The sequence below is a fragment of the Dermacentor variabilis genome, chromosome 1 (genome assembly GCF_050947875.1).
Source record: "Dermacentor variabilis isolate Ectoservices chromosome 1, ASM5094787v1, whole genome shotgun sequence".
Lineage (NCBI taxonomy): Eukaryota > Metazoa > Arthropoda > Arachnida > Ixodida > Ixodidae > Dermacentor > Dermacentor variabilis.
Genome location: NC_134568.1, coordinates 42,423,619 through 42,435,897, shown reverse-complemented (window position 1 = coordinate 42,435,897; position 12,279 = coordinate 42,423,619). Strand labels below are relative to the sequence as shown.

Below are 12,279 nucleotides of genomic sequence, written 5' to 3'. Positions count from 1 at the left end.
GTACTATAATTTGGGATAAGGAAAATATCCGCATCGTTCATTGACCATGTTTCTGTTAACAGTATCGTATCAAATGATTGCCCTAGCTGTTCAAAAAACAAGGAGTCGCTTTTCCTTTTAGAAACTGAGTGGATGTTTAGATGAAAGCATTTAAAGGATTGCTGAAATTTTTTGCCTAAATGCTGACTGAATACTTGTGGCAATACGTAAGTCTCCCCACTTGCGCAAGCCATCGTTATCAAGAACTGTTTTTAAGCGAGTTTATCAAGATCCCTCTCGGTAGAAACAGCTACTGCGCGTTCACCGTCGGCTTTTCGGACAAGAACGCGGCCGTTGCTGTGCCACACATATCTGTAGTTCGCTCGCTTCGCCCGTATCTTTGTCTGAAAGAGCAAATCGCGGCTCCTTTTCGCAACATTTTCAAGCAGGAATACATCGTCTTTCGATTCACGCAACGTCTTTCTGCTTTTCCACCAGCGATCCCTATCTGCTTGTTTCGCGAAGCGACAGATTATACCCGGTATCTTTTCTTTCTTTTGACGGCTGCCGGTGAACTGAAACAACGTCATTTTCAGAGAGCTGTGGAAGTTCGAACTGCAAGGCTACTGCGTTTAGCTTTTCGAGCAGGTGTTCTTTTTCAGAGTGTTGAATCCCACGAAATTCCATGTTTAAGCGGCGGCTCCTTCATTCAAGTTGGTCAATTTCAGCGTGAAGCTGATTGACGTCACTCTCGTTTCCTTCAACTATTTCGGTTCTGCGTTTTAGATCCTTGATCTCATTTTCATTTCGCTCCGTTCGTTGTTGCAGTTCATCGTACTGTTCGCTCAGAAATTGTAAAGTGTCTTGAATGCCCTCAACTACCTCTCGGAGTGGCAACAGCTGGTCAAGCTTTCCGTTAATGGTCATTAACAACTGCCGCCCGTCTTGCGCGTCAGAATCATCACTAGATTTGTTAGGTTGCACACGTAATTTCTGCCGTCTACAGGACGTGCAGCGCCGAGTCAGGCGGTACGCATCTCCCTTCGACCTAATCGTCGGGTTCGAGATTGCGGAGCATTTCCCGGTGTGAAATTTAGAAGTACAGTCTCCACATTCAATGATAGAGTCTGAAACAGTAAGCGTTAGCTCACAAGCGGCGCATATCACATTGCAGGACATGGTAACAATTTGGCAGCAGCAGCAGCAGCAGCAATAGGGGAAAAAAGTACTAAGTATAGAAATACTGACCTGCGAAAAGGCAGGTTGTTACTTTGACGATGCTTCTTCGATGCTGCCGCTGCCGCCAATTCGCAACACATACATACACCGTGGCTGGGGATGCACGGAACTCCCATGTTTTCGCAGCCAAGAGGAATTTACGTTTCTATAAGTACTGTAATTACCGCGACACCGAAACGCTACACAGTAGTTATTCGACGATCTCGCACGCACTGTCGCCACATAAAGGAAAGGCTCGCCGAGCGCCCTTTGCTCTTCGCCCGTTGAAAAGGTCTAAACTAAAGGGGGGATAGCAAGCAGTGCGGGACGCCGTGGTTAACTCACGATCAGTGAGGAGGGAATGTGACTAAAGGGAACCCAAAACGAGAGGATGCGCCACTCGCGCATTAATTGCGCATGCACGCGAAGCCTCCTCATATTCATTAACGCTTTGGTTGTGCCGCGCCGGGCATCGCGACAGTAAATTAAGTGGTACCTGCCTAAACGGAAACTGTCGAAGATATGCGTAGTCTTATGTGATGGTCGGCGTGCTGCCTAATGTATATGTTCGGCAATGTAAATGTCTGCGTCTCCCTGCTCGTACTCCTCACGCATATATAAAGTAACTATAGATAACCCCACACACATCATTATAACGCATAACACACGCATAACATAACATAACACATAATGCATCATGGCGACCGCCATATCATGCTGCGCATATCTTGGTCAGTTCCCATTCAGAGCGCTTCCACTTAAATTTTTTTAAGGGACACTGAAAAAGTGGTAAAGAGTACTATTTGTTTCTTGCTCGCGAAATGTATATAAAATTGATAACGAATATTATTTTGGTTGAGAGAACTGGTTTTCGAAAAAATGAAGCGCCAACGGTAACGGCACACATAGAAGGAACAAAAAGACAGGACAAGCGCCTTGTCCTGTCTTTTTGTTTCTTCTATGTGTGCCGTTACCGTTGGCGCTTCATTTTTTTTAGAGCTATGCACCAACTAGCCCCACAATGTGTTTTATTGCAAGAGAACTGGTGTCTTGCTTTTATTTAAAACACTTTTCATTTACACTGCTTGTTCCCCCCACACCTAGTCGCCGCTTCGCTGCCACCATAATCCCCCTTGCTCATTTGGTTGGTTGTGGACTGCCTTTCGCCCGAAGCTTCGCGACCCATTTGATTTGATCTTGCCTAGGCTTCGTACACACCACAGATTACTTTCAATATAGGACTCGTGCAGCCGCGGCCGGAAAAGAACGCCCGCCACCTTCCTCCCCTCCCCCCCCCCCCCCCTGCTCCCTTGCGCGTGATGGAAGACGGCGCACTTCCTCCCCGCTGTGCTCCATTCAACGCGCGAGATCAAGCCACCACTCTTGTTCTCCATGTAGAAAAAACGGTGCTGCAAAAAAAAGGAATATATATATATATATATATATATATATATATATATATATATATATATATATATATATATATTATTCAATTTCTGGTCACATATTTCCATCACCTTAAAATATTACTTCGTCTTCCCGCATTATCCACGACTGTTCCTTATTTGGGATCATTAAAAATTAAATTATAGACTTTTACATGCCAAAACTACTTTCTGATTATGGGGCACGCCGTAGTGGAGGAGTCCGGTAATTTTGATCGCCTGGGGTTCTTTAACGTGCAGTTCAATCTAAGTGCACGGTTGTTTTCGCATTTGGCCCCCACCGAAATGCGGCCGCCGTGGCCGGGATTCGATCCCGCGACCTCAGCAGCCTAACACCGTAACCACTGAGCAACCACGCCGGGTATCTGTCATCATTAAGGCGCATCAACACTTGGGCACAGTGTCGGGAAGGTGATGCCATCTATGATTTTGGTGTAGTTTCCATTTGCATTACAAGCTAAATTATGCCCTAATGTTTATTTTTTCACCAGTCCTTAATTTCGCTTTCACATTTTTATGTATTTGATTATTTTAATTATTTCGTATACACGAAAATCTTTCTTATAATTTGATTCTAATCTACAATTTCTCAAACTTTTGTTCGAATTCTTTTGTATTTTATTTTGAGCTACCCAATTCTTGCCCGATCGTTTTCAGTGTGTATGTGACCCTACCCTACGAGGTTCTACATGTACACCTTCTTCTCCGTACTGTTTTCCCCGTGCTCAACATGTTCAGTTGCGATGACCACCAACTAGCCCAACGCCATTTTTTCGGGACAACGCAATAGTTGGGACAGCAACGCCAATGAGAAAAATAGCGAAAAGAAGAAAGAATCTGGAGGAGGAATCAATAGGGGTTGGGCGAACTGCTGAGAATTGAATCTAGAGCTTTAGAAAAGTTTCTGCATTAGGCTACTTCAGCCTGAAATCTAGCCGACATACTTGAGCCTATAGTACATACGTGTAAACCCCCGAAGTCGACAGGCAACGACAAAAAAGTAGTCCCCGTATTTCTAGCAGGGGTAGACAGCGTATGACTTGCCAGCGGTATATTCTGGAAAAATAATAAATTAAGATAACTATATAATAATAAAGAATACAGACAAATTCCTGGTTCATACAAACATAAAACTCATGAATCATCAACATTGTTGCTTTTTACATTTCAGTATAGGGAAGTCGGAATGGGCAAACTTTCTCATCAGAACCAATAGAATATTTGAGAAGGACGACCTAGGAATTCGTAGTTCGAATATCGGCTATTCCCAACATCCCCCTTCCCGTCCCCCCCTCCTCTCTAAAAAAAGAAATCATATAATACTGCAGTCTTTTGGGGTGAACTCATGTTGGCCTTATTTCATGCATGTGATGCCGTTTATAAATGGATGTTAGGTCAGCTGAGAAGCTCATAAATGAGAAAAAAAGGAAAATACTTTCATATGTGGCGCAGGATGATAATGACAGTAATGAAAACTGACGGTAATTGCACTTCGAAGATGCATGTAGTAGAATGTAGTGCTCGTTGGACGGAGCAAAGGGTAATACTACAGCACGACGCATCGTATTGAAACAACCCGAGCATGCAGAGATTGGCAAAACCATTAATCGCATTGCCTAAATCGAGACAGCAAATTCGTAACCTGCTTAAGACAACACATGCTTACTCATTGATTGGTAACTACTGTGCATAAGTGAGTTACTCCATGTGGAGATTTAGCAAGTGTATCGTCTGAGCAAACAACCAAGGCGTCGCAGCACCAGAATCATTCAGACGACTCTCCATCTGCAACAGTATTTTTCCCTGTAGACTGCAAGTACTATTGATGCCACTCATAGTATTCGAACGAAACAAATGTTCGGCATCTTCCAACATTGAATTCTAGAATCGAACATTATCAGAAAAGGAAAGACTAATCAATTTCTATTCTAAATTTCGAATATTAGCATATCACTACTTTCGAGTACTTTTGTTACACAGCCGGCGCACTAATTCAATTACACGTTCTCTTCTACAAGCATTAGCCTCAAGTAGCGGCTCCCAATTCAGAGTGGTGTCATAAATAAATCCCGTATACATCAATTACATTCTTTCGATCGGTATTAAACTCCTGCCGACAAATAAAGAAATAGAAGCTAGATTTACACGAAAATAATGTTTGTTCTTTCTTTTCGCTGAAACATTCTTGCCTTCATTCTTTATTTTTCTTATTTTCTTAAAGAAAGGTACAGGAAAGTGCAAAGGCTATTTAGTCTTAGAGAGGTGGCCCTTACAAAAGTTTCGCGTCAGGCACGACAACATATTTTGTATGAGGCCACCTACAACCACCTCCCACGTCGGCGATACAGAAACAAAGGTAAGGAACTTCATACGGCACCGAATAAGTGGAGATGTCGCATGAAGCTATATTGGTGCTTTCCTGTGTCAGTCTTTTGTGTCTTTGAATTCGTTCCGGGTATCTCATTTAAGACTCTTGTTTGCAGTCATGGTTGTCGTGCTCTACAGCTCAGGACAACTTTCAAAAAGAGGCTACGTACAGGAAGCTCACCTATAAGAAACAGCTTCCTTCGTCACTTGGTCATCCTAAGCTTCAGAGACCAAGAAGTGCTTCACATCTTTGGAAGTTGTCTCTGCTCCCGCTCTTAGTTAATGCTTTCTCTGGTAAACGTAACTCTTCTCTCGGCCTTTGCGAGGGATCGCCGGAATCCCCAACTTTCGAAACCAAAACGTAGTCCCTCTAAAAGGTTGCGGAAAAGAGCGTCGCCGGTGGAACTTCCGGCATGTGTCGAACTATTGAAAAGTTTCAGCACTTCCTGTCTCGTTGAATTTTTTTTCCATTATTTTTCATCGCTCGCTCATTCACACAAGATGGCGCTATTGGACTTCGTTTTATTTCCGCTCAGCCCTAAACCGGGTTCACGAGTGCACATAGTTTCCAGGATCTTATCGTTTCTTTCTGTATATAGTGAACGTGTCTCCTCTGCAAGCAAAAGTAAAGGAATAGTCTGAACTTACGGCCAGGACCTGGACCAGAAAGCCGATGGAAAAAAAAGACAGAAAAAACACACACGCTTCTAATCGCAAGTTCTAAAGGCTTTCTTTCCTCCTTGAGTACCCCTATTCCGCCGTTTAACATGATTCGGCGCACTTCGTTTAAGATGGTGCGTCCTCCAATCCGCGCGCGCAAAGAAAAAAAAAGAAAGCTAACGAGAGCGTGCACTGTGAGTGTGCTACAAACGCTTCGTTTTAGTAGGGGGTGTTCTTTTTCGAGGATACAGAAATTTTGATAAACTGCCTGTGGTAGATAGGACAATTCTACTCCCTTAGCTGGATTACTCGAAGAGGCGGAGATCACGCGCACGCGAAATCAAGATGCATAATGGAATTATTGCCAGAAGATCCCCAATTAACTTCTTCCTAGTTGCCTTGCGGCACATATTGCAATTTACGAATTTTAGTCGGTGAATTGGGAAGGTGACGTTCTGACGATGATTTACCAGATTGCCTGTGTTTGGATCGCACCGCTGGTACGATCTGTTGGGAACTCGGCGCTGACGCCCGTGGTTGTACCTGGGTCGCAAGCCCCAAGGGTAGCGTTGGCCTGGCGGCCTGGGGTACAACTGGAAGCATCCGAAGGTCCCGGCAAAGCATGAGTCGACTGGTAACAACGAAACAACTTGTTTATTTTAACATCGCAAAGAGTTGGCGGTCAGGTTTGACCGAAGTAGAGAGACGGGAGAGCACTTCACTCAACAGAAGAAATCGGAGCCCTCCTTTTGGCGTCCGGGGGCAGCTGTTTTTATACTCTCGCAGTTGAGGGTAAGAAGGAACCCCTCAAAAGACGAGCACGTGAATGTACAATGGGCTAATGGTGACGCACACTGTCGTAGCGCTGCCGTAGCACCATGTCGAGCACAATCTCGTAGCACCCTGTCGTAGCGCTGCCGGTCGGGCACAATGACTGTAATGAGAGGATGATCCCTGCTTTCGCATCGCCTGGTTTGGGCACAATGACTGGAATGAGAGGGTGATCCTTTGCGGTCGCATCGCCGCAGTCGCGCCTGGAAACACCTGCCGATGAGCGTTGCGGCGACGACGATCGGGCCAAAATGTCTGCCGCCCCGCCGCAGTCGCGCCGGCAAAACCACGTGTCGCAGGCGAAACGCAACACCTGGGATACCTGTGGCCTTCGCAAATAATTGGTGTGAGCGAAGAATCGACGACGAAAACATCCTCACATCATACGCGGTAGTGATAGCAGAGACTTGATCATATATAACACCGCATAATATTAAATAGAATTCCGGGCTATAACGTACCAAAGCCTCGATCTCACCATGAAAGGTGCCATAATGAAGGTCTCCGGAATAATTTCCACAGACTAGGGTTCTTTTAACGCGCACCTACACTTAAGTACACGAGCGTTTTGTTGTTTCGCCTCCACTGAAACGCGGCTGCCGTGGCGAGAATCGAACCCGTGCCCTCGAGCTCACCAGCGCAACCCCACAACCACTGAGCTAACCCGGCGTTTGAGCCACACTTTGAGAGGGCGTATGAGTGCCGTCGCCTGCTCATATCTGTCCCCGTAAATTTATGTTAGCACAGTACGCAAGTTCGTTCACTAGACGCGATGGCACATCTCCACATGGAAAAAAATTGAGGAAACAATTCGGGACCCTACATACTGTTAAAATAGAAAAAGGCTGCTAAGCGAGATGTCGCGGGATTGAATCCCGGCCACGGCGTGCGCATTTTGACGGGGGGAAATGCGAAAACAGCCGTGTACTTAGATTTAGGTGCATGTTAAAAAAACCCAAGTGGTCCGAATTCCCGGAAAAAGTTTACATCCTCTGAGGCATACCCTGTCCCGGAATAATGATAATGTGTCTTGCTTGCGCCTGCTTGCTTGAAAGCTGTGCGCTTGCTGCTTTTCAAGAAATAAACATCATGATGATAACGCGTGTGCCTTTTGTGAACTGTAATCACGGGGCGCACAGCGTTAATGACAAGAAAGACACGCAAGTTAGACGCCGATAATTGTTTGGAGACGTATTTTATGCTGTCGACATTACAAAACGCACCAGCTGCTGACGGCTACTTCTGAACATGTCGGCAAATATCATATTTGGTGTTGTCAGGCGGGTTCTCAAGATGTTTCCAAGTTCGATTTAATATAGTCGCAAAAGCTATATAGGAATACAGTCTCTCACAAATTGATCAATGTCACAAGCATGAAAACTAGGTGGCTGGAGGGCCCCTACAAATGGTTGATCTCCCCACCCCCCCACCTTCTCGCAATGTATGCACCTTTCCGCAAAATGAACTATTGCAACGTGACTGCTCAAGTATCTGCTACACTAGTTAGCTAAATCTGGATTTCTACGTGCCGCAAAAGGTGAACATTTCTTGACACAGGTAAGTGGGCGAACACACTAGCGGTGCGGCGCCTTGCACCATTGCCGCTGAACGCTCTCGGATTGCCGCTTCTCGGCAGTATTCCCACAACTCGGCGTGGTTTCTCTGCCGCCAAACCAATAGGTCCGAACGCTATTTTTGCTTCTGCCGCCCAAGCAATGCACTCATGAGCCCCTTGCGCAGACGTCGTCATAACAACGTACTCGGACAGAGTCGGAAGCGAGGATGTCTCAATCGCCTCGATCTTCCCCTCGCCCGTGGCTCCGTAGGTACGATGGGAAGATGGTAGGTGTACCGAACGAACGAGCACATCGAAGGATGAAAAAGAGAACGCGAAGCGTGGATGAAAGACGGCGATAGCGAAGAGAGCGCGAGGAGGAAAGCGGAGGAGGAGGTTGCAGCGGAACCATGAGGCGGAAAACGGAGGAAGAGGGTGTGGCAAACGCGTGAGAAGAAAAGCGTATTGCCACGCAGAACAGGCTCTGCGGCGACGATAGCTAAGAGATGGCGTCAGAGTAGCATGCGTCGTCTGTTCACCGATAACGCCACTGATATGATATATGGAAACAAAGCACTGCATTAGCGGAGGTCTGTCTGCGGCGGCTGCTGTGAACCGAACCCTCGCGTCACCCACCCGCTGCCTCTCGCGATATCCCGATTAGCGATGCAGTCGCACACACTTCGCTGAGTTCGCAACGTGCCGCACGAGACAGATTGTCCACGCCAGCCAAGATATAGCGAAATGAAAACGGGTATACAGCCGCGCTCAAATTTCGCATTAGGGAGTATTGTAATCGTCAGTGAATTTTTTGGCAATAGAAATGAATTTGTTTTTGTGAAAAACAAAAACAAGAACAATTTCTTACCTTTTTCACCGCCCAATGATTAACTCCACGAGAGCAGTTTCTTGTAGCATGCAAATTCACATAGTTTGTACTCTTCATGATCGTGTATACGCGTATTTAAAGCCACACCAAATATTTACAGCAAACTATAGCTTTAAATGAAGCACGGCACTGCTTAACAGAGTCCTAGAGTATCGTAAGGTGTTTTTTTTTTATGGAGTACGCTCGGGAGCCAAATTCTTCTTGCTCTTCGCAAGAATTAAAGTTCAGATGAGCAAATGATGAGCTCCATGATGCTGTTCGTAAGTTCGAGTTTGTGTTGCTCAAAACCTACCAGTCATGTAGCCTTGAGCTCTGGGGAAAGGAAGAAATATCAGCCAGTGCCCGCGGCAGACGTCGTCTTGTTAACCACGGCCGCTGCACTTGATGCTGAATTTTCTGCTGCTGTGTTGATATTTGTCGTCGTACTTTGCAAAACTTCTTCAAGCTTCTCACACAGAATGATTTTGGTGACCATCTTCCAACAGGCGCACTGCCTCACTTGTCTATGTATACTTATTCTTCCCCTGTATGTACAACACGCGTCATTTTCATTCGCATTGGAATGGCTGACAGTCCTGCACGTGATGTGTGCGGCTGCGAGGAGAACATTGACCAGCTATTAGGCCACTGTCCTCAGTTTGAAGCACAAAGACAATCTATGTCTAACGCATTCAGGAAACTAAATGATCGTCTTCTGAGTGAACAGACAATACTAGAGCACCATCGCCACCGATCATTGGCTCAGAAGGCAATGAAGGCACTTTTGTGCTTTTTTCTGGGAACGTCTGACTTGTGCGAGCACTTTTGAATCCGTGGTGCTGTCCGTACAGTTCTCTCTACACCCACCACTCTCTCTATCTTCTTTCTATTCGCCTTCTCCCTGCAGGGTAGCCAACCGGACTCTTGACTGGTTAACATCCCTGCCTTCCTTTTATCTCTCTCTCTCTCTCTCTTCATTCACATCCTATTTGCTTGAAACATGTGCAAGTGTGGCTCGCATTCTCTTCAGGATTATTTTAACGGCTGGCATTCAGTCGGAGTCTTGCTTGTTCTTTTCTTTTTTTGGGGGGGGGGGATTTGCTTTGATATGCAAGCCGGAGCGTCAGGCAGCATCGAAGACACAGAGCCGCAGATACAGCCTCAGAATCTGCGCAATCTCCCAGTCTGTCATACACTCAATGAAATGTGCTCCTCGAAGTGGCGTTCGCACACGACTGATGCGGTTGGAACATTTTCTCCGCCCGGCGAAGTGCAAGCTCACGCTTCTCGGAAAGTTCTGGGTGTCGCGGCGTTGAAACCAGTGAAATTTTCGCCCGTCACATGTATGTTTGTAGCCGGACTTATGATTCGGAACAAGGCAAGTGATGCTCCTCTGGCTATTTTTCTTTTTTTGGTCTTGCAGAAACACTTTCACTCTGTCTCGGGGCCTCAAGAACTTGATATTCACGAACATCACCCACAGTATTCACTTCGCTTCCTAAACGTCGAAGTTAATTACGGGAACGCAGAGAACTATCGTAACTGCGAGCGCAGCGCGCCGTGCCGTCTGCGTGTGAACAGACTATATTAATGACCGCTTTTGAATATGAGTCATTGCACTAAGAAACGTCACATTTTTATACACTCTTTAAGCATATGTTGACCGTTTACTTTCAAGGTTTACTGGAAAATCAATCTATTTCAAATATTACAGACGTGCAATAACAACAGACTTAGTAGGAAACGACGCGCTCTTCGCTACGGGCCTCTGACCACAGCGCCGCTCTCGCCGTCATGGTGCAGAGAAGTGAACTACGCCGTGCCGCACAGCTACCCATCTAGCCACCGTACCGTCAGGGAGGACATCGGACAACAGCAGGTGGACAGCGCACGCGCGAGTGGTCTCAACACGTGTCATGTGACTACCTCGCCAGCAAGATGAAGAATGGTGAGGCCAGCGCGCCGCTGCTAACCTCGTGACAGTGCCGACGTGCTGCACGACGTTGCGGGAAGCTTACCGCTAGTGTGTCCCAGCATTAAGTCGTCTGTATTCCGATTGGTGCGGAGCTGCCAGTGCGGCAACCTGCAGCATTGTGAAGCTGTCCGAATCAGAGTTTCATAGAATCACTAGAGGGGACTGTATCGCTAGTGTCAATGGGAGCTGCAAGCAGGGCACTTCAGCCAGCATGGAAATGATGGTTAGTACATGGATTTGCTTAAACTTCGTCCTTATGGATTTAAATGGCTTCGTGATTTTGCAGAGTGATCATTTGTAAGAAACTACTGTGTTATAAACAATTAAATAGTCATCAATAAAGTCGACCAACGGCAGGATTCGAATAGAAGACCTCTAGCACTATAGCCTGCAATTGAAATCATTACGCAACGGACGCGTGTACAAGCGGAATCATCGGAATTAGCAGCGTTTATGTGTGCGTGTATAGTCTTATTACCTTCTCTATTCGAAAAGTATAAAGTGCTTCGAAATTTAGTCGAATTTAGGCACAGATAAAGCGTAATAAACGAGGCCACGAGAACGTGCGAAGCCCCAAGCATTAAGATCACACAAATCCTTGTACTACCCATCATTCCCACGTGGCTCAACGATCACCGCACCACAGTTCACTCTATATGCAGGAAACTCTGTGGTCCGAGTAACAGCTTTTTCTTCCGGCTTCCTGCATGTTGTATTCCTGAGAATGATGCAAATTAAGTTTAAGTTTTAGATTTATTTAGAGTTTATTCGTGTTGCGTTATTCAGTGCTGGCTACAACTAAAACCATACATTTATTTCAAATCACAACGTGTCTCTTCTGGTGCGCTTATTGCGTGGAACGACGCTTTAAAGGGACACTAAAGTTTGCCAGAAAGTCAAGTTAAAGTGATAAAGCAATGCTCTAGAACGTCTAAGGCGTCAATATAATCGCGAACAGAGCTTTAGTAACCAAGAAATTGAGGTAAAGCATGACACGATTTGAGAACCCCCAGCGTCATTCCGGTACTAGCCCGATGACGAAAGCACTCCTCATCATAATTTATGTCACTAGTACTTAACTACTCGTATTAAAAAGATCATTTCATTAGATTATGACGGAAGAAAATGCTACTTGTCTACTTCTATTCGATTATAAGAAATAAATACCATTTTGACGTTACCCTTGAGTAGTATGGGTGATCGAAAGGTTTCGTTTTCGCTCGACTCTGCGCGCTCGACTCTGTGCCACGCGCGCTTTGGAGTTTCAGTTGTTTCGGTATCGCGTCGTGCTGCACTGGTTCTGCTGGCTCGTGAAACTTGCATTTGGAACAAGCAGCGAGAATGCCACGTCCATGTGATATGGGATGCGCGAACGGTGCGC

General features: G+C 45.9%; 1 pseudogene; it reads right to left on the bottom strand.

Annotated features, from left to right (window-relative positions):
* Nucleotides 1–218: 218 nt before the first annotated feature.
* Nucleotides 219–12,279, bottom strand: part of LOC142572579 (uncharacterized) — a 48,761-nt pseudogene continuing 36,700 nt past the window's right edge.